Source organism: Patella vulgata, chromosome 2, assembly GCF_932274485.2.
Source record: "Patella vulgata chromosome 2, xgPatVulg1.2, whole genome shotgun sequence".
NCBI lineage: Eukaryota > Metazoa > Mollusca > Gastropoda > Patellidae > Patella > Patella vulgata.
This window is the reverse complement of record NC_065880.2, coordinates 2,431,855-2,459,354: the sequence shown is the minus strand read 5'-3', so window position 1 is coordinate 2,459,354 and position 27,500 is coordinate 2,431,855. Positions and strand designations below refer to the sequence as shown.

The following is a 27,500-nucleotide window of genomic DNA, read 5'->3' as shown; positions in this document are numbered from 1 at the left end:
TCACATATTTTTGATGTCAATGAAAATAATTCTCACACTTTCTTGTTCTTTTTTTAAAAACAAAATTAATGTATACAATTTAGATCTAAATGAAAATCAATTTGGAAAAACTAAATTATTTAACATTTTTTGTATCACTTGAGAAAATTAATTATGAAGGTTTTATATTTGACAATAATCAGCTTCGCTCTACTCAGGCAATGCCTGTTACATATTATGCAATATAATGCCAATTAATCAATCAAATATGAAAACAGTTTCACCAAATATGTACTCTGACAAATTAAATTTTTGATGATATATACTGCTGTTAATATTATCTATAGTATTATAGTATTTTCTTCTGTTCAAGTGCGAAGCGTCTTCTTTAGCCGACATGTTTAGTGACATTACAGAAAAAACCCAAGATGCAGTGCGCGACCTACTTTGTATGCAAATGAAGCAGTCGCCACTCGTGTATATTTACTCTGTGCCATTGGTTAACTTTGATGTTAAGTCACGACAAACACAATGAAAAAATGATTCTGTTTGAGAAGATCATACGCCACACAATGATGTAAGCATAGATAAGTTTCAACCTGATGTTTTATCCATGAACAGTTCACAGTTGATATCAATATATTTAACACATGTGAAATAGGATTTAACGTCCTACTGTTCTGCTCTAACTGGGCTAATGAAGACATGTATGCGCCATACAGTGTGCTATGAGGGTAATTTTGCCCGGGACCGCGGCACTACAGCACTCAATGTGTGCATGGACCTCTGTGTTTATTCCAATCTTAATGACTATACGTTGCCCTTTGCAAGTGCCCTCCACTCTACACCACTGACAAGTGTGAACCACTCGGGACAATATCGATGTATTTATACCATGATCGAAGGAGAGGGGTTCACTAGTCTGCGGGTGCACTAGTCCGCCGCTATAAGAAATCTATAAATATGGTTATCAATAAACCTAATCCTAACCGAACCCAAATAATAGATATCGGTGGACTAATGATCCCCAACTATTACTTAATCCTTACCCTAATAATATATATCGGTGGACTAATGATCCCCAACTATTACTTAATCCTTACCCTAATAATATATATCGGTGGACTAATGATCCCCAACTATTACTTAATCCTTACCCTAATAATATATATCGGTGGACTAATGATCCCCAACTATTACTTAATCGTTACCCTAATAATATATATCGGTGGACTAATGATCCCCAACCCTTACTTAATCCTTACCCTAATAATATATATCGGTGGACTAATGATCCCCAACCCTTACTTAATCCTTACCCTAATAATATATATCGGTGGACTAATGATCCCCAACTATTACTTAATCCTTACCCTAATAATATATATCGGTGGACTAATGATCCCCAACCCTTACTTAATCCTTACCCTAATAATATATATCGGTGGAGTAATGATCCCCAACTATTACTTAATCCTTACCCTAATAATATATATCGGTGGACTAATGATCCTCAACCCTTACTTAATCCTTACCCTAATAATATATATCGGTGGAGTAATGAACCTGCGGACTAGTGAGCATTCCCCGATCGAACATAGACCTTCAGGTTAGCAAGCCAATGTCTTACTCACTGAGCTACCGCGGCCCCCCCCCCCACACACACACACAATCAATGACATGAGAATACTGACTTAGACTTTGTCTCGTTGATAGAACATTTTACTTCACTTGTTTCTAGCCCGTTTGTTGATATATAATTTTCTCTAAGCTATATTTTATATATTATATATGATGTTATTGACAGGTTGTTTGAATATAGATCATTACCATGGTGACGTATTAAAATACAATCGTAAAAACATAAAACAATTCTTTGAAAAATGACATTAAAATTCTCTGTCGTAAGAAGAGAGGACGGGCTATCTTCTTCTTTCTCATAATAAATGTAAATTAAAATTGGAGGTCTAGCTGATTCATTGGCTAGAATTCAATACCGATAGAATTTTAAATAAAAGTAGGGAAAAAGAATCCGCTTACTTTGTAGAAAAGCGAAGTTCTCGCAGTAAAACCCATATAGATGGAAGGGATTGTAAAGGGGGGTGGGGTGTGTGCGTTGTCCTTGACCAGTGGTCTGCGCTAATAATAAAATGGTGCCCCGTTCAGGTGTAAAATCGTATTTTTATATTTAGTTGATGGCTGTAAACTTTAATTACTTGCTGCCAATCGTCCAAGTCCTGTAGTCCAAGGGGGATTGGACAAAAAAAAATTATACCGACGTCGAATAAATGAAAGTTTTATATTACGATAACCACATGTATTATAACCCTATTGTATTTGTCCTATAAATCTGATTGTGTATATAAGTCATGTATAGAAATAACTATTATTGAGTGATTCATAAATACATGTAACTATTCAATAAACTTTTATAACGGAGTTTTCATATAAAAGGGTGGACACGTCAGAGCATATTATTATAGTAACAAACAGCAAACTTTATTACAGACATATTACTTGATCCTAGAAGTTTAACACTACGTATATTGAAAGCCACAAGTCCATCAATTAAACAGTCTACCACCACCTGAAATGTAAGTTTTTGTTACTTTTATGAATTGTACATGTTTATCACTTTTATACATCATTTAGTTGAAGAGAGGCGTTAGACTATTTCACGCATAAGACCCCTCCCCTCCGTCACATATAAGACCCCTTCCCCCAATCCCTCATCCTAGACTATTCAACGTATAAAACCCCTCCCTCACATATAAGAGCCTTTCCCCAACCCCCCACCCTAGACTATTCCACGTAAATAAAACCCCTCCCTCACATATAAGCGCCTCTTCCCCAATCCCCCACCCTAGACTATTTCACGGATAAGACATTTCCCGCTCCCTCAGATATAAGAGCATTTCCAAAAATCCTCCACCCACACGACTAGGGACAGATAACATTGTGTTTGAAACACACAATAATAATAATAATAATAATGACTTTATTTTCTGAGGGAACATATTTAGACATGTCCTTCCTACGCTATAAAACTAGCAACTACACAGTAATAATATTTACAAAGTGAATATATATCATATTATATAAGCTTATATTACAGAAATATCAAAAAAACAGGAAAGAAAAGTAATTATATATATATTATTAAAAATATGAAATCTGTAAGTTCTTTACTTAAAGTTTCATGCGGTACAATACTAAAAAATTTTTTTTTTTTTTTTTTTGTTTTGTATTTTTCTTCTGATAAGTGTGGAGTACCGCATGAAACTTTAAGTAAAGAACTTACAGATTTCATATTTTTAATTATTTATATTCGCTCTGGATTTATTCATCGAGCACTCTGTGTTTAGCCTATGCACACTATTTGGATTATAATATTTATATATATATATATATATATATATATATATATAACAAGGGTGTAGTGGCCTGCTTATCATATTACTAATTTTATCGGGTAGTATAGACTCCGCCTACATTGGCATCACTTATCGATTTGTCTTGCCTTATTATTGTTTCATTTCCGCTTGTAAAAAATTAAAGCATGCTTGCTGGTGAAGCCACAGTTTGACAGTTTTATATGGGAAGAGTAAAAGGGAAAACGAGTTTTTACAGGCAAGGACAGTATAGAATACAGATATAGAATCCTGTAAAAACAAACCCACTAACTCTTCATAAAGATAAAGTACATGTATTTGTATTGTATGAATATTAAAATATCTCTACATTGACTTGATTGTCATCATTGATGTTACATCATTCACTCAGCCCTTCTAGTAACTTCTACAGTCTCGGAAAGACTGTATAAAGGGTTCAAAGATTTAACATGTTTTACTAACTCGCTTTTTGAAGATAAAACTTGAAGACGCATGTTGTTTCACAGTTTGAGGTAGTGAATGCCAGAATACAGAGGCGGTATATTGAAATGTTTTTGTCATTGCCTTTTTCTTACTTTTTGGAATTGCTAATTTAAGTTGACTTTCTGATCTCAAAGTCATGGTAGTTTCGGTCAATTTAGAATTTTCGCAGAATGTGTTACATAAATATGGTGGTAATTTGCCTCTTAGAATTTTGAAGGTGAGCATTCCTTGTTTGTATTAAATGCGTTGGTAGATTTAGAGATTCAACAAAGGTGCCGAATGTGAATCAGGTTTTTCATCCAAAATCCTCCTTGCCGCACGCTTTTGAAGTTTATACAGGACCTCTAGTTTACACTAGGGACCGGGTATCATCCAGATTTTACGAAAAAAGGTAAGAAACTACCCTTATCATCTAGAATCTAATACACGTCAACAATGTGTTAAATGCCGTCAAGATTCATCAAAAACCGCCCAGTTTGTGCTACCGTGTAGATTTAGAAACACCGTTTAGTTTTGACATTTATCGTCTACTTTACGACTGTCCAGTTTCTCGGGATGTTTTAGATTTGAAAGGGGTTTAGTTTTTAGACAAGGCCTTATTTTCCCGGACGTTGTCGAGAAATGAAGAGTGTTTAATAACACAAAACGTTTAGATTTTACGCCAAATTGGTGCATGCAGATTAAGAATAGTGTTAAATAATATATACCATACTTCCAATGATTTATACCATACTTCCAATGCCATATTTGGTGCATGCAGATTAAGAATAGTATTAAATGATTTATACCATACTTCCAATGCCATATTTGGATTATCTATAGTTTTAATATCTGAAAAGCTTTGGAGAGAAAGGTCATTTAAAAATGCATATAATATATTTAACTGTTTGAAATTTCTATATTCGATTTCAAGATGACAATGCCGCTTGATGTTTTCATCATTTCCTATGACAAAAATTACTGAATAATGATCACTAAGACCTTAAACTGAAATATTTCATTCTATAACCGTATCGAGGGAGTTTGTATAGATGATCTATTATTGTTTGACTATTCTGAGTACAACTTGCTGGAGAATTAACAAGTTAGGTAAATTGTTTATCGTTAAAATTTCAAACCATTGTTTAGGAATGTTCAGTTTAAAATCCATATTAATGTCACCCATAATATATAATGGTATATTTGAACTGTTAACAATATTTAACTGGCTTTCAAAAATGTTATACCAGTTTAGATTGGAGGCAGGAGGTTGGTAAACCAAGAATAATAAAAATGATTTTCTATATTTGGGTGTAATTTCGATCCATATTGTTTCAATTCCCCCAAAATCTAGCCGCCTCTTAAATATGATGCTAGACTTTACTTATATCACCGGCGTTTTTCGGGGCTATTCTGCGTTCGAATATGCACCCAGGTGATACATATGTACATATGTAATATTTCATACATATGGAAGAGCTAGGATTGGGGGCGTATAGCTCGTTACTGGAGAAGTATTCTGGTGAAGGCGGTCACTGTTCATTAAAAGTCCAATTCCAAATTCATTTCAATATTACTTTATATACAGTTTTAAAAATACATTATTTACAAATTATATACAAGGCATTCGATCTCCTTGTCTGTGTGTCTCTAATTTCATCTGCCCTCTTGTCTGTTGTTGTATTTTACGTCCGCTTCCACCGAGGTGATTGTCTGTGTGTAGAGGTCTTTTAAAGTAACTAATTTGTATACAGACAAAAGGACAATGATTTCAACAAATCAAATTAAAGATAAAAATATTGTAACACATCAAATGAAAAGAAGTTAAATAAATATATAAATTTCATTGGTTGAAAGTTTCATAGTGAAATATAATTTATAGGATCTAATAAGCTTTAAGCCATAAAGAATTAAAAAGCATTGACACTTGATTGGCATTGATCAGACTGCATTGTTAACTGTATAAATCTTTGCTCAAGGTTTCTCTTAATAAGCCTACTGGCATCCAAAGATTATAAAACAGTCAAAGCCAATCATGCTTTTAGGCAATTACTTTTTATAGACTTTAAATCAAAATATTAATCTAAAAGTAAAGAAAGACCAAATGATAACCATACTATTAGCTATATTGTCTATATACTTTAAGAAATAAATTCTGTATATCCTTAAAATAAAATTTGAAAAAGAAGTAGAATTTAGTATCACTATTCGGTGATAAATGCCCCCGTCCTGAAAAATTCATGTGTCCTCGCATGATATATATACACAATAAACTTGATGAAATTATTAATAATTATATAAAAGAAAAACATATGCTTATAATTAAATATTTGTATAAAATTTTGTATCACAATATATTGAGTGGATTATGTTGATATATGATTATACAGGCTAAAGTCACTAAGGTAATCCTTTGTTGTCGCCTTATGTATAATGCATCCTTGTCACATACATAAATATCACTTGCAATAATTATGAGAAGAAAAAAAAAATTCCAATTAAATGTTTTTCGGTCAGTTATTGAACTGAATAAAGATAATAAAATATGAAAAGTCAATGATAATTAAGAGTCACATAATAAAATATTAGCACTATAATGAAGAAAGTTTGAAATTTTTCACTTTTTAAAGTATGCAACATTGAAATATTTATTATTTGTGGAAATATACTATTCAAAAAAAGTAGGGGATATTTGATTTTGGGGGCATAATACTAAAATATGCCAATGACTACGAAAAAAGTCACTATAGAACCTAACAGAAGAAACATTTCCAGTTACATGTGACGCCCAAACGCACCAATAGCTACCGCATGGAATGCAGGTGATGCTTGGGATCATCATGGGTTCCAACCCAAGATTTGCACGACTCTGACTTTGAATGTTACAGTCATTGTGGCATTGAATTCCAGGGTGGAAACATCAGTTTAATTGTTTAAGTGACCAGAAAACAAATTTTGATATGCGTCGGCTTACCCAAAATGAAAGGTTACGTGCCCTTGACATGCTACAGATCGGCACAACACAGGCGGTTGTGGCGCGGACGATGAATGTTTCTCAGTCTGTCATAAGCAGGCTATGGTCCAGATACCGTGATACACAATCTGTACAGGACAGACCACGCTCAGGTCGACCAAGGGCGACAACTCAAGCCCAGGATCGATTTATCCGTACCTTGGCCTTGAGAAATCGTGTCATCACAGCAAATCAGATCAGCGCTCGTCTTCAAACAGACACTGGTGTGAGAGTGAGTGGCCAGACGATTCGGAATCGACTGCATAGGGGTCACCTTCGCGCCCGACGTCCTCGCGTGATCCCTTGTTTGAGAGATCATCACATTCAGGCAAGACGTCGTTGGTGTAGGGATCGTCAACACTGGGATAATCGACGCTGGAGCAATGTGATGTTTTCAGATGAGTCAAGGTTCACTGTTGATTTTTTGGACAGACGTAGGAGGGTGTGGCGTCGTCGAAACGAGCGCTTCCAAGACGTTAACGTCATCAGACATGATCGATTTGGGGGTTGTTCTGTTCTGTTATGGTGTGGGGAGGCATCACTGTTGCTGGAAGAACGGCTTTACATGTTGTTGCAGGGCGTGTTACAGGCCAGTACTACCGGGACAACATCTTGGCAGTCCATGTTGTGCCGTTCGCACGACGTCATGGCCGCCGTTTCATCTTCCAGGATGACAACGCAAGATGTCACAGGGCCAGGATCGTTACAGGTTACCTCCAACAACAGAACATCACCACACTACCTTGGCCAGCACTGAGTCCCGACCTCTCCCCCATCGAGCATGTCTGGGACATGCTTGGACAGAGTTTACGTCAACGTCAACAACGTCCTGCCAATGTCCAAGAACTTGCTGCTGCGTTGCAACAGGAATGGGACAATCTGGACCAAAATGACCTTAGACGTCTCATTAGGAGTATGCCACGTCGGATCAATGCTTGTTTGGCAAACAGAGGAGGATTTACCCGTTACTGACTTGGTTGTGATGCTGTGGTAACTTTGCTGTTTGACCCCGGGTATCATTTTACCCTTATAATGGTCAGTCTGTGCCTTACTTAGTCTAACGATCATTTGGAATAAATCGATGAATGTGAACTTCATTTCATTTTGTCATTTGTTTCTTCGTCAGTTTCATTAGGTGACTTTAATAACACTTAAAAATCAAATATCCCCTACTTTTTTTGAATAGTATAATTGAACACATTATTTCTGGCAGTAGTTGATAATTGATTGTTTCCAATGCAGAACACATTCACATTAGATATTAACATGGTTATATAAACGTAATTTCTGCTGTAACACACAATTATAATGCTTCCGCTGCACTTATACACAAATTTCATCAGGTACACACTTTTCATCTTTGGCAGTTTCTGGAACGTTACAATTTACTGGATCAGGGATTACGATTGTAAGGTCCACCACATTCATCTTATTGATCTAGCACATTTTGTTGTCTGGATACCTTGAAGTTTATCTGGTGATGAACCATGTGCTGGTACTTCTTCTTCTTGACATTGGAGATATCTCACTTGGTTTGACAAAGTCAACCTTGTCCAGGATTGAAGATATCAGCTTCAAGCTTCTTTGGTCCAGTCTGTTATCAGAGATGTTGCTCAACAAGATTAAACCTGAAATATCTCTCGACCATCTCATATAATAACATTCAATGTGTGACAATAAATCAATTATATTAAATAATTTTGAATCAAAAGAATGTGGTCATTCCCTATACTCAACCTGACTAAAATGTAATACCAGTCTCACTTTCCGTTCCAAATATAATCGTGTATGTCTTCAACACTGTCAAATTGTCAAGACTGTGCAAAGGCTCAGAAGATACTCTATTCTTTTATTCCTTATTTCATATAGTATTATTCAATATTTCGGTTATTACTATGATCATTTCTTATTCTTATATGATCATTTCTTATTCTTATATGATCATTTCTTATATGATCTAATTTATTTTCCTATTCATTCTCATATATTATTTATCATCTAATATATTGTCACATGTTATCAATTCTTTTATTTAATTTCATGTTATAATTATTAATCAAAAAAAATTTGGGGGGTATATTTCACGAAATGTGAAAAGAGAAACCAATTTATATTTATATATATACATATCATTCAATATAAATAATAATCATATTCAGAACTTCTATTTCCTATTAGAAAAAAAACATTATAGTTTTGCTATTATCTTATGTTTACCATTTAATTACGTAAAAGAACTAGGTCTATGTGGTCTAATCAAACTTTCTTAAAGTTTGAAAAATGCTTTGCATACTGATCATCACCAATATGGCACAGCGTTGGAATGTCAGTCAAAAATGGATGGCCAGTCCACCTTGCCTAACAAACCTGATTATAGCAATTAACAATAATTTTAAAAATAATTTAGACACACAGACCTTTTTCTTTTTTTTTTTAAATGTGAAAGGTACTTTAATGTAATTATTTTAATGTGGAAAATATAAGAGTTGTCAAATTTTAGTTGCTTTTTACGACACGAAATTCAACTAACGTTGAGCCTACTCTTGTCCCCGGTCCCACAGGGGAACGTATTCACTATATCTATCTGTCATAATTACATGAGTTTTCTGTATATATGGTAACATTTACATCCTTTTTTTCCTCTTTTTAAAATTTCTGCCCATGAACCTATATACATACAACTGTCTTGTTTTTGATAAACGTAAAATATATCGCAAAGAATATCACTTTGAATTTCCTAATTTGAAACATGGAAGAAAATAGCAGTGTTGAAATATTTACATATTTTTGAACAGTGCTTAAGAATAGACTTACCGAAGCCTTTAAATTATTATTTATATACATATTGTTATTAGTTATAACATTAAAATAAATTTGCATACAAAATGAGTTTAAGAACTCCCTATACCTTACATCATTAATTATTAAGTTTTTATTTACAATGGGTTTTTTAGGATTTCTGACTTTAGGTACTTTTGTGGTGTCTTTGGAAACTACTGGTACTGAGTCTTGTCCAATACATTTTAATTGATTGACTTTCTTTATTGACAAATCATTACCAATTATTATGTCATAATTACTTGAAGTTGACCTTATGATATAAAATTTATGTAATATGATTGTGTCAGAAACTTCGAAATCAAGTAAAACAGATCCTAAAATTTTGACAGCTTGACCTTCACAAGTAATACTAACACCAGGGGTTATGTCAGATGGCAAGATTTCTGTAGTTGGTCTAATTTGATCTATCAGTGTCTCAGAGATAAAAGATATGCTTGTTCCTTTGTCAAAAAGGCTTTTAACAATATTATTACCTATAGTGACAGTCACAAAATCTTTGTTCAGGAAGGCAATAGCATTTTTATTGGTTTTCAAAGACTTGGTATTACTATCTAGTTCTTTTGAGTGAGAATAACCCATCTTAATGATTCTGACTTAGGTTGAAATCAACTAGTAAATAAGTCTATTGTCAAATAAAGAATTACAATTATTGTCACACACTAAATGTAAATTTTCAAGAATGGTACAAGAAATAGTTGATTTAACTATGGTGGCTGATAGTGGCCATGTTAAATCTCGCCCTTTTCATAGCGCGACATCACGACAGTATTGACGCAATCATACGACACTTAACTCTGTCGTATCATCGTGTTATTTTTATCGTAACGTCGAGATGTCGACTTATTGTCCTAGTCTCTTTCTACAAGTCACAAAAATACAGCTGTACTCATTACATCAGATACATATAAATAGATACATATAAATAAGACTCGTCAAAAGAGATAATAGGAAAACGTTAGTTCGTTTTCTAAAAAAAAATGAAACATTTTGTGCCCAAAATTGAATTATATTTGGTATTATATTCAAAAAATCTAGAATTATAATAGCATGACAAAAGTGAGTCAGCTATGTTAATTCCTTGAATAAGAAGTGGTGTCGGTAGGTATCGAACAAGTATGCATTGCCTCGTGTACGACACCCACCAATACTTATAGATTACTGAAGCGATAGTTTATAAGCGATTTCAGAAGATTTCCAATTTATTTTATTAGAGTGGGAAGGGGATTATATAAAACCTCAAATCAGACCACATAAAATCACCGCATTGGTGTAGCACGCCATCCCAATAAGTGCAGGGGAGGTTTTTTATGAGGTGAAGAAAGCGATTTGCAGCTGTTATTGACCTTATCGCATATTCATCCGTTTGGCATCACTAATGGGATCGGGGCCTAGATGATTAAAAATAGGCCCAGTATTGCCTTCAGCTATGAACACACTCCGAAAGTCCCCTACGCCCCCCCCCCCCCCTCTTATTTTGTTTAACAAATAATTTCGGAATCAATAATATGGTAGGTCCCTATCAATGATGTTTGATACGACTGGAAATTAATGTGTCTAAAATTGATTAAACAACATAGGGTAGTAAATATTACATTTTGAATCCGTATCAATGATACATTTACTCAAAATGTTCCTTCCAATGGATCACCATTTAACTTGAAAACAAGGGAAGCAGCCGATCGAAGAAAAAAAGATTTTAAAAAACAAGTTTCAATATGATAGAAGTGGTTCGGTCATGCATTAACATCTGTGGGTGTCATCCTTTCTTTGAAAGTAATGATTCGCGGCCTGTAGGTAAAGTGTTGACAGATAAAACGTAAAAAAAAAAACAGGCCTATAAAAATATATTTTCTAAAACTATTTTAATTTTGAAATTATATTATTTTCACATGTGCTAAGTGTTTTAGTGAATAGTTATAGAAAGGGTCTTGTAGATTAAGACTATAGCGCATGTGCACTGTGCAGTTTTAAACTTCCGAGACGACAAGTCGATGATACGACAGTTTCGCTTTTTGTCGTGCCGTCGTATCATCGACTTGTCGTCTCGGAAGATTAAAACTGCACATGCGCTATAGTCTTTATCTACAAGACCCTTCTATAAATATTCGCTAAAACACTAAGCACATGTGAAAACAATATAATTTCAAAGTTAAAAGAGTTTAAGAAAACATATTTTTATAGGTTTGGGGTTTTTGTTTTTGTTTTTTTTTTACATTTGATCTGTCAACACTCTACCTACAGGCCGCGAATCTAGATGGAATTTGTTCAAATTTGGCACAATCATTACTTTCAAAGAAAGGATGGCACTCTCGGAGTAAATGCATGACCGAAGCACTACTGTCACATTGAAACCTGTTTTTTTTTTTTAAAAATCTGTTTTCTTCGATCGACTGTTTCCCTTGTTTCAAGTTAAATGATGATCTATTGGAAAGAATGTATTGAGTAAATGTACGTTATCACTAATATGGATTCAATATGTAATATTTCTCATGTTGTTTAATCAATTTTTGACATATTATTTTCAAGTTGTATCAAACATCATTGATACCATTTTATTGATTCTGGAATTATTTGTAAAACTAAATAAGAGACGTGGGGGTGGGGGGTATGAGGCTTTTAGAGTGTGTTCATAGTTGAAGATATTACTGGGCCTATTTTTACTCATCTAGGCCTCAATCCCATTAGTGATGTCAAACGGATGCAAGCCTATATGCGATAAGGTCAATAACGGCTGCGAATCGTTTTCTCCACCTCATAAAAAAAACTCCTGCATCTATTGGGGTGACGTGGGAGGGGGGGTATAAGGCTTTTAGAGTGTGTTCATAGTTGAAGATATTACTGGGCCTATTTTTACTCATCTAGGCCTCAATCCCATTAGTGATTTCAAACGGGAGAGAGAGAGAGAGAAATGGGGTTTAACGTCCACTCGACACAAATTAGGTCATTTCGGGACTAACATGGTTTAATTTATTTCAATAAATCGTTTGTGCATAGGGGTCTTTAGCAGTGGGAGGAAACCGGAGGACACGGAGAAAACCCACGAGGTTGGACAGGCGACCCTACTCCTTGTCACGTACAACTGGGGATTCGAAACCACGCCAGTTGACTCAATGACAGGCTGCGAATCGTTTTCTCCATCTCATTCAAAAAAACTCCTGCAACTATTGGGGTGACGTGCTGCACTATGATAAAAATAATGCTGTGATTTTAAAGAATGTGGGCCGATTTGGTTTTTCTACAATCACCTTCCCACCCTGTCTTCTGATATCACTTTTAAACTATCGCTCCAGTCATCTATAAATATTGGTGGGTGTCGTACACATGGCAATGAATGCTTACTTGTTCGATACCTCCCGACACCACTTTTTCTTCAAGGAATTAACTTAGCTAACTCACTTTGGTCCTGCTATTGTAATTCTAGATTTTTTAATATAATACCAAATACATGTATAATTCACTTGTGGGCACAAAATGTTTCATTATTTTGAGAAAACAAATAATTAATCAACGTTTTCCTACTATCTCTTTTATATTTATCAAATCTGCTACTTAGGCCTATATATGATGTAATGAGTACAGCTGTATTTTTGTGACTTGTAGAAAGAGACTAGGACAGTAAGTCGACATCTCGACGTTACGATAAAAATAACACGATGATACGACAGAATGAAGTGTCGTATGATTGCGTCAATACTGTTGTGATGTCGTGTTGTCGTGTTATGAAAAGGGCGAGATTTAACATGGCCACTATCAGCCACCATATTTTACTTACCAAACTAATTCTCTGATCTCATATGAACCAAATCTAGGAATCCACTTGTATCTCCAATCTGTTCTTGAATGTCCTTGTTCAAACCATTAAATCTTCAGTTGTTCTCGCTTGGCATGTAAGAAGTTCCGAGTCTTGAATCCATCTTCCACCATTATATCACCGGCGTGTTTGTGGGCTATTCTGGTTCGAATATGCACCCAGGTGATACATATGTACATACATGTATGTAATATTTCATACATATGGAAGAGCTAGGATTGGGGGTGTATAGCTCGTTACTGGAGAAGTATTCTGGTGAAGGCGGTCACTGTTCATTAAAAGTCCAATTCCAAATTCATTTCAATATTACTTTATATACAGTTTTAAAAATACATTATTTACAAATTATATGCAAGGCATTCGATCTGGTTGTCTGTGTGTCTCTAATTTCATCTGTCCTCTTGTCTGTGTGTAGAGGTCTTTTAAAGTAACTAATTTGTATACAGACAAAAGGACAATGATTTCAACAAATCAAATTAAAGATAAAAATATTGTAACACATCAAATGAAAAGAAGTTAAATAAATATATAAATTTCATTGGTTGAAAGTTTCATAGTGAAATATAATTTATAGGATCTAATAAGCTTTAAGCCATAAAGAATTAAAAAGCATTGACACTTGATTGGCATTGATCAGACTGCATTGTTAACTGTATAAATCTTTGCTCAAGGTTTCTCTTAATAAGCCTACTGGCATCCAAAGATTATAAAACAGTCAAAGCCAATCATGCTTTTAGGCAATTACTTTTTATAGACTTTAAATCAAAATATTAACACTAAAAGTAAAGAAAGACCAAATGATAACCTTACTATTAGCTATATTGTCTATATACTTTAAGAAATAAATTCTGTATATCCTTAAAATAAAATTTGAAAAAGAAGTAGAATTTAGTATCACTATTCGGTGATACATACATAATTAATCCTCCACCAATTTTATTGCATCCATCTTTTCGAATTATTTCAAAATTAGAAATATTTATATATGCGCGAGTAATCTTTGAGTGTAAAAATGTTTCAGTTAGACCTAAAATATCAATTTAATTAGATTCACAAAGAATAAAATCATTTACTTCATCGAATTTACTGTAAAATTTGTTGATATTTAGATGACAGAGTTTGAATCCATGACATTTAGTGATAAATAGATTGGAAAAGGAATGAGGCCATTTTGTTCAAAAATTAACAGCAACGTATCAGTTTATATATTAAAATCCTAAATCCTAAGGAGGCTATGATGTTACCTTATGATGTCTGAAAATAAATCAAACCCCCTCCCTCCTATATAGAAGTAAAATGCGTCCGCTATTAGGGCGGGACAATTTCTATTTTTGTGTAATTGTTCCGTACAATTCTAGTTAATTGTATTAATGGTAATTATCTTCGTCTGTAGAATTACATCTAGGGCACACCTTTGTTTTACTAATAAAATGGTAGAATAAATGGTTATTTAAATTACTAGCTTTATTTCTTAATTGCCAATAGATAATATTTTCTTTCCTATTTCCAGTATTATAATATAATGGTGGTGTAAGTAATGGGTATACACGTGAAAGGCCCGATTTAAATGTTCTTAAAGTTTGTGAGGTTTTAATGTTTACCGGTAAATTGTTCCAAAGTTTAATTGTGCAGGGAAAGAAACTATTAGAATACGTGTTGGTTTTAGAAAATGGTGGATTGAGGTTCTGACTTTCATTACGAAGACTATAAATTTAAAAATTTCAGTCAGATAAGTTGGGCCTAGGTTGTTCTTTATTTTATATAATAAGTAAATCAATTTTTGTTTTATTCTACGATTAGACAGCGATTCATACCCACGCTCTTTGAATAAATTGTTTTTAGATGAATTTCTTCTAAGGCCAGTTATTATTCTACCTGCTTCAGTTTGAACACTTTCCAATAGATCAGAATCCTTCTTTGAACAGTTATCCCATACAATATCAGCATATTCTTAAATCGGGCGAATAACAGCAAGATAAATTTAATTAAGTGAAATTCTATTAATTTTCTATTTCAGTATGCGCAAAATGTTTAGTCGACCACAAGCTTTCTGGTATATATTTGAAATGTGTTTTGACCATAGTGCATTTGATTAAAATGTTAATCCAAAATGACAATGAGTATTTACGTTTTCAACTTTTATGTTTCCGAAAACAACGTCTGGATGGATTGTATTTTTTTCAAGTAAAAGTAATATTTTTAGTTTTATTGGGGTTAAAAGTTACACACCACTGTTTAGCCCACGATGAGGCATGTCTTTAGTAAGGATCATTATGAATAATTGTAAAAAGTGAAGTATCATCAGCAAATAGTCGTATGTTGTTAGTAATATTATCGGAGATATCATTTAAGTAAATCAAAAAAAAATAAGGACGCAATACACTTCCTTGGGGGACTTCAGAATTAGTATGCAAATAATTTGATTTAAAACCTGCTAAAACTACGCATTTTTATCTATTCCTTAAATAGTGTTCAATTCATTTACATATTTTTTTTACTAATTCCACATTGTTTCAATTTAGTCAATAAACCTTCATGCCAAACTTTATCAAACGCTTTTGATACATCACAAACTATAAATCGAATTTGCTTTCCTTTATCAAGATTACGTATCATAACATCATTAGCTGCGTTCACACTGCATGCGCATTGAATGCGAATTCCGGAAACCGGCCTCCGGAATTCGGATTGGGTTTTCCCGGTTTAAAAGCGGTGCGTCTGATTACAGTTTATTCGGATTGAATTCAGAATGAAAAGCGCCACCCTGAATGCGCCGTGAAGGTCATTCATATCCAAGATGGATGCGCCAAACATTCGTATTGGTGATCTTATGTTGCTTATGTGTAATTTCCTGAGGCAATCAAGGCTACATCAGCGGGTCTTACATCTTCGACACCTTGCCATGCAGCGCCGGGCACGATTTCGTTGGCACCAAAATCAAATGCGAATGAGGATGATTATTCTTTTGGTAGCGTTGGCTATACATTAACACGTATGTACATGTACTTCACTCTTGGCTCTGTACTAGCGAAGATACATTTCATAATTGAGATGTTATGAAATGGGGTTAAACTTCCTACTGTTCTGGTCCGACTGGGCTTATAAAGACGGGTATATACCATTTTCCCAGGACAGTGGCGCTACGGCCTACTATCAAGGGATTTTTTACGTCAATGTGTACACGGGAACTCTGTCTTTCGCCCCAACGAACGACTAGACTTTAGTGTGTTGTAAATGTTTGCATTACTGACTAAAGGTTAGGTATGCCACAACCCCTGTTGACTGCTCAGAGGACTTAGCTGCTGAGGACGTATGTTTCGTTGGCTGACAACTTATCGTTAGCTGGTTATGTTACCGTAGAATTTGTTTCAGTGACGAAGGGCAACAGCTATTTAGGCTACACCCCAACATGCGCGCAAAGTTATCGTTTCTGATAAAACTGTTGATCTGAATCAAGCGTGTCACACTCAAATCTTGACTTCGAATAACCCGATTCGGAATTATTGTTCCGGTTTGAATTCGGAAAAATATACGGATTCGTTAATTCAGATTCAGTTCGGTTTTTGTCGAACTGAGTGTGACGCCAATGTCCGGCATAAGACTTTATTCTGAATTCAATTCAGATTAAACTCCTAGTGTGAACGCAGCTATAGATTTCTAAAAGTTTTGTAGAATCGTTAGGTTGAAAACCAGACTGATACTTATATAACAGGTTATTTTCTTTTTTAAAATTATAAAGATTTTTGAATAAGATTTTCTCTAGTATTTTACATTAAATGAGCATGTTAATGAAGTTGGTCTATATTTGTCAGGGTAATGCGGATCACCCTTTCCTGTATACGCTTCAATGATATATGAAGTCTTTCAAAAATCAGGTAATAATTGAAGTTCTAATGAAAGATTTAAAAATTTGGAGAGGGCTGGTGATTGGGGAGTTAACTTTTTCAGTACAGAAGGCTTTGAGCAGTTAAGAATTAGTAACTGGTCTTTTACTTCTTGTTCACTTATAATAAATGTCTGTAATTCGTTGTTACTGCGAGAGGCAAAGTTTGGAAGGTCAAGTTCATCATTTAATTTTGAAATTGAGGCAAAATAAGTGTTAAGGATATTTGCCTTATCAAGTGGGTGTGTGTATACACAGTTTTCATATACTAATGACGAGATGGTTACCTTTTCATTATCAAAAATTTGTAATAGATTTTGCTATTTTCCGCCATTTATTTGGTGGTAGGGTTTTATTATTTATTTCTTTTTCTAATTTGTCTTTAAAATTATTTTTAGCTTACCTGATTAATGTTACTACTCCATTTCGTATTTTTCTAAATAAAAGCCAAAGCCAATGATTAGAATTATTATTATTATTTTTTTTGGGGGGGGGGGCGCATTTGTGTGCACTATTTCGTTTTCGAATTTGTATACGTATAGCGTTATTCATAAATGGCTTATCATTTGGCCGTATAGTTACTACTTTTGTTGGGATATACTGTATTAATGCTTTATTTAAAACGGCTAAAAACTTGCATAGACTTTATTGATATCATCATTATTAAAGACGTGATTTGTCCAATCGACAGTTAATAATTTGTTATTTAAACCTTCATAATCTGCAAGTTTATAATTTCTAATAGTTCTTTTGCTATTCTAATTGTTTGTATGTTTTTATATTTAAAGATAATATTATTGGTGAATGTGTACTGCATATAGGAGCATTAACATTATAAGTGATTTCTTATTAGTAATAAAACGATCAATACATGAACGTGGTAGTGTTGTGAAATTAGTCGGTTCTTTTATCAGATTTTCAAGATTTAATATTTGTAATAGTTTGTTAAATTTAGCACAATTACTTGAATTACTTAAAATGTTGATATTAACATCCCCTGTTAGGACAAGAAAGGAACCACTGTCTAATGCATTTGATAACGTATCATAAAATATATCGCAAAAGGCAACCCTTGTATTTGGAGGTCTGTAAATTACACCGAGTAAGAATTTGGTATGATCATTAAATATGTCTATAAATATTAATTCAATATCAGTGTTTATGAGATTATGTCTAATCTGAAAGTGTAGATTATTTTTAATATAGACAGCAACCCCACCCCCATGCCTGTTTCTATCAAATCTAACAGGACTTTTATAACCGGGCAGTAAAATCGATGAATCTTTAATAGTGTTGTCTAGATGAGATTCAGTAATACATATTATATCATGGTTAGAGAATTCTGCTTCAATTATATCTTATTTTGGCAATAGGCTACAGACATTATTGTGAACAATGGAAATGTTATCTGAACTTAATGTATTTAACGGACCAGGGTTTTGTTCTATGCAACTGACAATTAGCAAAGTTTTAATTATAAGCAAGAGGTGAATATTTATAACATATTACGAGATAGGATGTAAGATCACATATAAGGTATGTTGATTGTTCCGTTTTAGAGGCCAAATATCATTAATTTCAGTCGTGACTGTTGTTAAATAATATTTTGCGTTCACATGTAAAATCGGAGCAATCAAACATATATTTATATCTATATATATTTATGTATCCATAGAGAGAGATGGCTTTAAACTAAAAGTTACTTTAAATATGAAATTGTTACATTTTACACTCCAAGAGGTTTGATAAATGGACTACTGTAAGGTGATAAATAAATTTACAATATATTACAAAACAATAAACAAAACATCAAAAAAATTAGAATATTTACAATCACAGTTACGAATCAATTCATAATTATATCGAGGTATGAGTCAAACATCTCCAACAGTTAGATTACTTTCTTATAATTGAAATGAGATTTCATGTTTTAAACGCGAGTAAATAAAAACCAGTATTAGTGGGCATGGGGATATATAATTATATATGCAAGGAGGTAGAGCTGGTAGATAGTAATTTAAGTAATCTTTTTGCACTTCGATGGAACTTAAGTCTACAGTAATAGGGACACGTGAACTAAGGTGTACTATAAGTAAATTAAATTACTTAAGTTTTATCACAAATATTTTCAATAACAGAGTTCTTTTCATTGTTTAGAACGAATATTTCAGTGTAATTTATTTGATTCTAATATTGAATAAGATATTCAATATACATATAATAGATTGAATTAATAAACTACAATATCATCATTGTATTAGTAGAATAGAATAACGTTGTTTAACTTAATAATTTAAGCTAGTGAAACTTTCATCAGGATATAGCATTATTTCATATCATTTCGTTCCTAGCTTTGTAAATTTTCATGTCATTTTGGCAAATGGAATGATATTTTTTATTGGTAATAATCAAGTTAGGACTACAAAAGTTTGTGGGTAAAATGTAAACTGTAAACAACCAGCATTTTTTATTTAATCTACATTGTGGAATAACATAGCGCACACTTCGTGTTGGTGTTAAGTATTTACATATGTTCATTTATAATCAACCTTATTTATCATTTTCATTCGGTTTAGGATTGGGTGTAGAAGTAAATAAACCTAGGTCTAACAAGGACTGTTGTCGTAACAAGGGGCTTGATTGAATTGAAACAGGTAAATTAACCGGTTGAGCTGTGGTTACAGATGTAGCTGGTTTCGCTGTTAGTTGGTTTAACAATGTCAGGTAATCGAGCTGATCAGTGTTCATTTGCTGTTCAACATTTTTGGCGTGTCATAAAACTGATTTATGTCATCTTCACAATTAATTAATATGTTTTTGTCATCATCTAGAATTCTTACATATATTCGGCTGCCCTATGTCCAACAGTTTTTGATTTTATTCAGTTGAAAGAGTTCACGTGTTTTTTTATACAGCTGAGATTTTCTGTGTGTCAAGGCTTCATTAATAAAGATTTTTGTTTTATTTGTTACGACCTGTTTGGTTTATTGTTAAACGGTCATCTCGATCGTTTAAAACATGGTTATTTATAATATCTATAGTATCAGATTATCTGTATTTTCACCAGCTCTCTCACTGATACCACTGAATTTAAGGCATGTTCGTCTAGAATATTGTTCAAGTTCATCAATTTTATTTTCTAAATGGTCGATGCGACTAACTAAATCTTGAGTTAGTTTTGGTTGGATAAAGTGAACAATATGGCTCATTATGACTTCGCGTTTAAATAATTCACCAATAAATGACTGTAACGACCCATCATCTTTTAGAACATTATCTAGAAAATCGTTTATACTGTTGGAATCATTTGGATTTGAATTTGAAGCCATCTCCCTTCTTGATCGTTTTGGTTGTCTTGATTTCGTCATTAGTATTTTATATACAACTTATACACCAGTCTAGCCTTGTAAAAATAAGCTGAGTGAACTCGCGTGAACTGTTTTCCCAGATATTATACAGACGATTTTATAAGTCAACGAAAAGTCTCCCTTTTTGCATATGTTTGTCACAGTTAACACATTAAAAATTAATTTAGTACATACTCAATTTACTCAGGAAGTTTTGATAAATCATCTGAAATATAACTCTATTTAAACGTTATCATTGATAGGCGTTATGTCTTTAACAATCAAACTGAAAGTAAAATTAATATATCAATATTGATATAAATGATGCATTATAATAAAACATGTGTAATCACATTTATAACAAAGTCAGTACTAGTTATGTCACCAATAATTAGTTTTTGTAAGTTGTTGAAAGTAAAATTCTTATTGATATAGATGCACATTATTATTCATATTGATAGAGATGCACATTATTATTCATATTGATAGAGATGCACATTATTATTATAGAAATGTATTTTAAAGTTGGTATACTTTTAGATCGTTAGTTATTGTTCTAATTAAAGGTTTAATTTGTCATTTACTCAACGGGGTTTTATTTGACATTTGTGTAGCAAATCTGTGTATTTTAAAAAACTGTTTAAAATATTCCTAACAATCTTAAATGTGAAATCCAAAACTGTACAGTAGCTTCGCTAGATAAATGCAAAATGGAAAATCAAACTATTTTACTGCCTATCTCTCAACCTGTGTTTTACTCATCTGTTAGTTTGATTTTATTTTACACATAATTGCTGTCAGCTTTAATTAGTTCGTTTTTATTATAAATGTATTCTCACTAGTAGGCCAAACTTATAGATAGTTAACAGAACACAGTTTTTATGGGATACAATCACTAGTTTATTCTAAAAGCGACGTTTCGACAAGTATCCTCTTATCGTTATCAAGCACAAATGACAATTTAGTAAACTTGTTCCTGCAAGGCTACATATATCGGGGAAACGAAACGACCCATTGATAAAAGGATAACGGAACATAAGTCCAAAGCCGCTACTAATAACTCAGCCATAGCGGAACATCTCCAGAATCACCCACAACACAGAGTTAAATGGAATGAGGTCCAGATACTAACCGCCAACCAACAGAACAAGAAAACCAGGAAGATCCTAGAAGCTATAAATATCAGAAGACATTCACCTGAACTCAATAGGGACTTAGGGCTCTACATCCCCAGGGCATATGATGATGTAATTAAGATGCACAACATAATTTAACTATTAAGCCATCTTTGGTTGTACTAAAATCCCCGCCCCCAACCCATCTCATTAATAAATTTTCGATATTATAGATTCTCCCAACCTGTCCCTTATATTTTTAGAGGATTTTTGTTCTTGTTTTCTTAGTACAAATTGTGTATTGTTATAGTTGTACTTATATAATGCAAATCTTATTTAACTTCATGCACATGGCCTCACTACCTGTGCTTTATCAACTTCCCACTATCCATACATGCTACCCTTTTGAAGGTCTTCATAACTGTTAATAACCCTCTAATCATGCAGTATCAGTGCTTATTAGTAGCTAATTACCTTGTTATGTTTGTTGTTATTGTTAAATATCCTTTACACCTTGATTATTTCTATTACTGTTATTCTTAATCCATGCAGATGGTTTCTTATTAATTTCATATATATTGTCCACTTCGGTGGAAGCGGACGTAAAATACAACTAACTCTGTCTGACTAAATTGTCATTTGTGCTTGATAACAATAAGAGGATACTTGTCGAAACGTCGTGCTTTTAGAATAAACTAGTGATTGTATCCCATAAAAACTGTGTTCTGTTAATTTGTTCCCTGATCGCTAAATGCCACTTAAAGAAATTATAGATAGTTGTCGGGTGACCCCTTCAGAGCATTGTGAAAAAAAATCAATAGACCTTTTACCATTGATAGATACACGTGCTCAAGGAACATTACCCCCGAATTTTTTATTTTTTTTTTATAATATTCTGAGGGGATCACCCGACAACCACTGGTCAACTTGACATGGTGTGACCCTATAGAATAATTTTATACATTGTTATGGTGGTATTGAGAGATATTTTATTATGGGGAGTAGAAGGGGTGGTGTTGAGAAATATTTTATTATGGGGAGTAGAGGGGTGATATTGAGAGATATTTTATTATGGGGAGTACAGGGGTGATATTGAGAAATATTTTATTATGGGGAGTACAGGGGTGATATTGAGAGATATTTTATTATGGGGTGTACAGGGGTGATGTTGAGAAATATTTTATTATGAATGTTAATAGTAAGTGCAGGAGAACAGCCAAAGAATCCCAGGGCAAACGCTGGGACAAATCACTTTTAGTTCAGTGGCTGAAGGGGGGAAATCGCCACCCGAGCTGTGAATTTATGAGACCAAGTTTTTCTAGACCAGTTTTTTGCGTCAAATCCAAAATAATTGTTCGCTCCAAAATGTATCTCTGATGACGTCAAATGACCAAGTATACAAAACTGTCTAATTGTCTGTGCTATATCTTGCAATACTCATGACTTCGCTCTGAAATGATATTTTCATCAATTGACTTTTCACTATCTATGTTTGAACTACTATAGAAAGCACGAACTGCTTCTTATTTAATCTTACATTATGTATCTTTAAATAAATAAACTACTACAAATAGTAATATTATTTATATTATTTCCATGTCAAGAGGCGAATATGATGCCAGTATTTAATACTAGTTCCAGGTCATCGACTAATAGTAATATTATTTATATAATATCCAAGTCAAGAGACAAGTATTTAATACTAGTTTCAGGTCACCGTTAGGCTTATGTCCTCGATAAGTTGCTGAAGGTAAAATTAATATATCAATATTGATATAAATAGTACATTATAATATAACATGTGTAATCACATTTAGTACCAAGTCAGTACTAACACAAGGTACAATTTTATGGATACATAATTACTGAGTTTAATACTAAGCGACGTTTCAACGAGCATACTCTCGTCTTTATCAAGCAAATCATCATTTGTTTTTAGCTTGTGGTCCCCCTAGAGGTCACAATTATGATCGGATATTCGCGCATATCGGATGGTAATTTCCTGGATTATGACCCCTGATTATACGGAAAATCGCGTTTTAGCTTGTGGTCCCTCTAGAGGTCACAATTATGATCCGATTTTGTTGAAATTTTAAATGCATGTTGGTCCCTGTCGATATTCAAGCATATCGGATCGTAATTTCCTGGATTATGGCCTTTGATTGTACGAAAAATCAATTTTTTTAGCTTGTTCTCTATCCATCTCTTGCAAAATGTGGACGTATTGTGCTTGGTAACCTCTGGTGGGTTATGGTTAACGGCTTGGTTGTGGGTTAGTGTGAAGTTGGCACTAATTGCTGAAATTCGATTTATGTGTGCAACATTTAAACTGGACAGACTAAATCATTCTTGTTAAATATTGGAGGTCAAATACAAATTTCTGGAGATTCCTCAGCACTAGGAATTCAAAGAAATCTATTTTTTTTTCCTGACAAATTTCTCCCATTAGTATTTATTATTTAAAGATGCAAATGACAGAATAATATGGAGATCGAGTTTCAATCCGTTTTAATCTCTGCCATCCGATACTTGTATTATAAAACACACATGTATATACAGTCAAGTAGACGAACATCTATATATTCACACTATTACATGAATTATATATTCAAACAATAGATTTATCTAGCATACAGTTTACCCTGTATTTCATGACTATTGCTGTAGTGTTGTAGTCTTATAGAGCCGAATCGTTGCCATATTAGGAAATGAAAATGAAATGAAATGGAGTTTAACGTCCTACTGTTCTGCTCTTAACCTGGGCTAATGAAGACGGGCATACGCCATACAGTGTGCTATGAGGGAAATTTTGCCCGGACAGCGGCACTACGGCCTACTCTTATATCGAATTCCAACTGCCAAGGGATCTTTTACGTGCACGCCAATGTGTACACGGGACCTCGGTTTTTCGTCCCATCCGAACGACTAGACAGCTTTCCTTGTCAGCCCCTCCGTCCTGCATCACTGACAAGGGAGAACCACGCCGGAAAATCTGGATGAACTTTCTCGGCCAATGCAGGGATCGAACACCCGACCTCCAGGCTAGCGAGCTAGCGTCTTACCCACTTAGCCACGTGATCCCCCGCCATATTAGGAGAAACTATCATTATGAAAATTATCATAGCACAAATTGTAAAAATGGCAATTTTCGAGATTTTTCACATGTAAAATATTATGGGTATTTAACATGAAAATTGTCATTAGTATCAAAAGAAAAATTGCTCGACAACAATTAACAAATCTAGTTATGTTTTTCCCCTCTCTACTTTTCTTCTTTGCAAATTCACTGTAAATTTTTCATCTTTGGATTTTCAACTATCAGATTTTCTCCATTACATTTTCGACTATCACAATTTCTCCAATCTAACTGACCATATCAGGAAAGGGGCGTGTTTCCCAGTTCGGCCAAAGTTAACGCATCTGTTTTTATCGTCCTGACTAAAATTAATGCTCCCTGATAGAGACTATGGGCACACGACGTCATAAATCTACGTTGATATAAGTGGCTAATGCATTCGGAGTTCTTCGGTTAGCTGAGTGAATAGTAAGAGCAGGTGGATAGCATCACATAAATAATTATACAATCAAACCCCTGGATACGACACACAATAGAGGCTACACATATAGTTCAAACAAAAAGCAACATGTTTTTCCGTTTTGTCTGTGGTTTTGAATGTTCTTCAATAATTTTAAATCTTCCTCGTTGATATAATGTTATATTTGTCATATCGTCTTAGGAAATGAGCAATAATATCCCTTGGTATTTTTCCATCCTGTCACTATTCAATCTCCCGACATTATACACAGCATCTACTAGTATTACAATTTCATCTTCTATTTTTAACTTATTTCTGATAATGTCTTCAAAAATATCAATACAGTTTTCTCGACTATGCTAATTTCTCGAATATTGGGCTACATCTTTCATGGCCCTTTCTAAATCGATGATTTGTTTTTCATTAACATACATCAATGGATTAAAACACAGATTCTATTTCGTTTCGTTTTTTTTTTTATAGTTCAAAATTTCATTTTACTTGTCTTTACTACACTAGGGCCTGGAAGATTTGTTATATAACCCGCGTTCAGGTTGATGTGAGTGATTAGTTAATGAAACGGTCTGTTATGGTAAGTTCTTAGCGTGCGGTGCACGGAGCTATGGGTATCCCACTAGAAACTTCAACTCTGATTGGCTGCTCAAATGCCGATGTCATAGGGTCAGAAGCCGTTCGTAGGATCCCACGAACCTCGCCTCGAATTCAGGTGCTAGTAAGTTTGCGATGATATAACTTGATACGCCAACATAGAAAGTTAATGAAATTTGGCATGTTCATACCTCATGCATCTCTCGGGTTGGTGAAATAAAGATATGCTAACTTTGGATGGTTATTGCATGACCAACGGAGACCATTACCCAGATAGCTGTTGAAGCATTTCTTCGTGGTTGTAAGGAAAAAGAAGCAGCAAAAACCACCATGGAGAAATCCCCAAAAGACTTACACAAGGCCGTTAAGTATGTGAAGGCTTCTCTGGCCAATTTGAAGGCTATTTTTGGGCAGAAATCTATCTCATATGCGCATCGTCAAGTAGTCTTCAAGGACTCAGACTTTGACATCCGTGCAGCTTCTTCGCAGCAGGGGGATATGACCGTCATAAAGGAAGCCATTCTAAATATCCAAACATTACTTCAGCAAAAAAATGCTCGCTCTCATTCTCCGTCGCCGCGCGGTTTTAGGCCTTACAGTCCTCAGAGGTCTTATCCGCAAGAGAATGAGACGAACACCCCTGGGTTTTCAGGAGGTTGAGAAATTGCTTAAAGCTGGTGTGATTGTGCCATCAAAATCGGATTGGAGCAGTCCCACACCAGTTTTGGTGAGGAAGAAAGATGGGAGCTGCCGCTACTGTATTGACTACAGAGCTCTTAATAATTTTCCATTACCCATCATTAAGGATTGTCTTGATTCGCTTCAGGGATATTATCAGATTGAATTGGATGAATCCTCCAGGAAAAAGACAGCATTCATAACCAACATAGGAAGCTTCTCGAATTTTGCAGTCTAGTAGTTTATTCATCCCTTGATTTTGTGACATAAAAAAAAGCAGTTTGCCCCCAAAGCTGGTTTCGGTGCTTGTTGATGCCAAATGGACGCACGCCTTTTCTGCGTGCCCAGTTAGCCTAGGGTGCGATATTTTAGTATCTTTACGGTAATAAAAATTAGAACAATACAATGTACATCCAAAATGATTACATACTTGTAATCTACGCAAACAAGTCACTCTATAGGTAATTTAGAAGTTATTTTAAAATCAACATGAAAAGTCAACAATTTTGATAATAGCCAGATTTCAAGTACCAATTAAAAACATAAACCATTAAATACACAGTTTCATCATCTACCTTTTTCAGAATTTTAACCTGTCCCACATGGCCAAAATTAAAGGTGAAAATGGATAAAATTTGTATGTTTTCAGTGCGCATTGGATTTCGAGACTGAATATTTGGAAAAGTATATATCCCATCGACTCAGAATCTTTTGTAAATTGATAAAAGAAAAACTGACATTAACTATGCCAATTTTGTAGTTTGTGTATACAATACTGACTGTGCCAGAGGCTGAGGAAATAGTGAAAAAAAAAGTGAATAGTGCATTTGTTCC

General features: G+C 34.1%; 1 protein-coding gene across 3 annotated transcripts in view; it reads left to right on the top strand.

Moving 5' to 3' along the window:
* Nucleotides 1–27,500, top strand: part of LOC126811624 (uncharacterized) — a 104,046-nt gene that overhangs the window by 32,873 nt on the left and 43,673 nt on the right. For all 3 annotated transcript variants that reach the window (XM_056098539.1, XM_056098538.1, XM_056098537.1), the window contains one exon: nt 2,488–2,573. The gene's annotated coding sequence lies outside the window, so the exon portion shown is untranslated. The remainder of the gene's footprint in view (nt 1–2,487; nt 2,574–27,500) is intronic.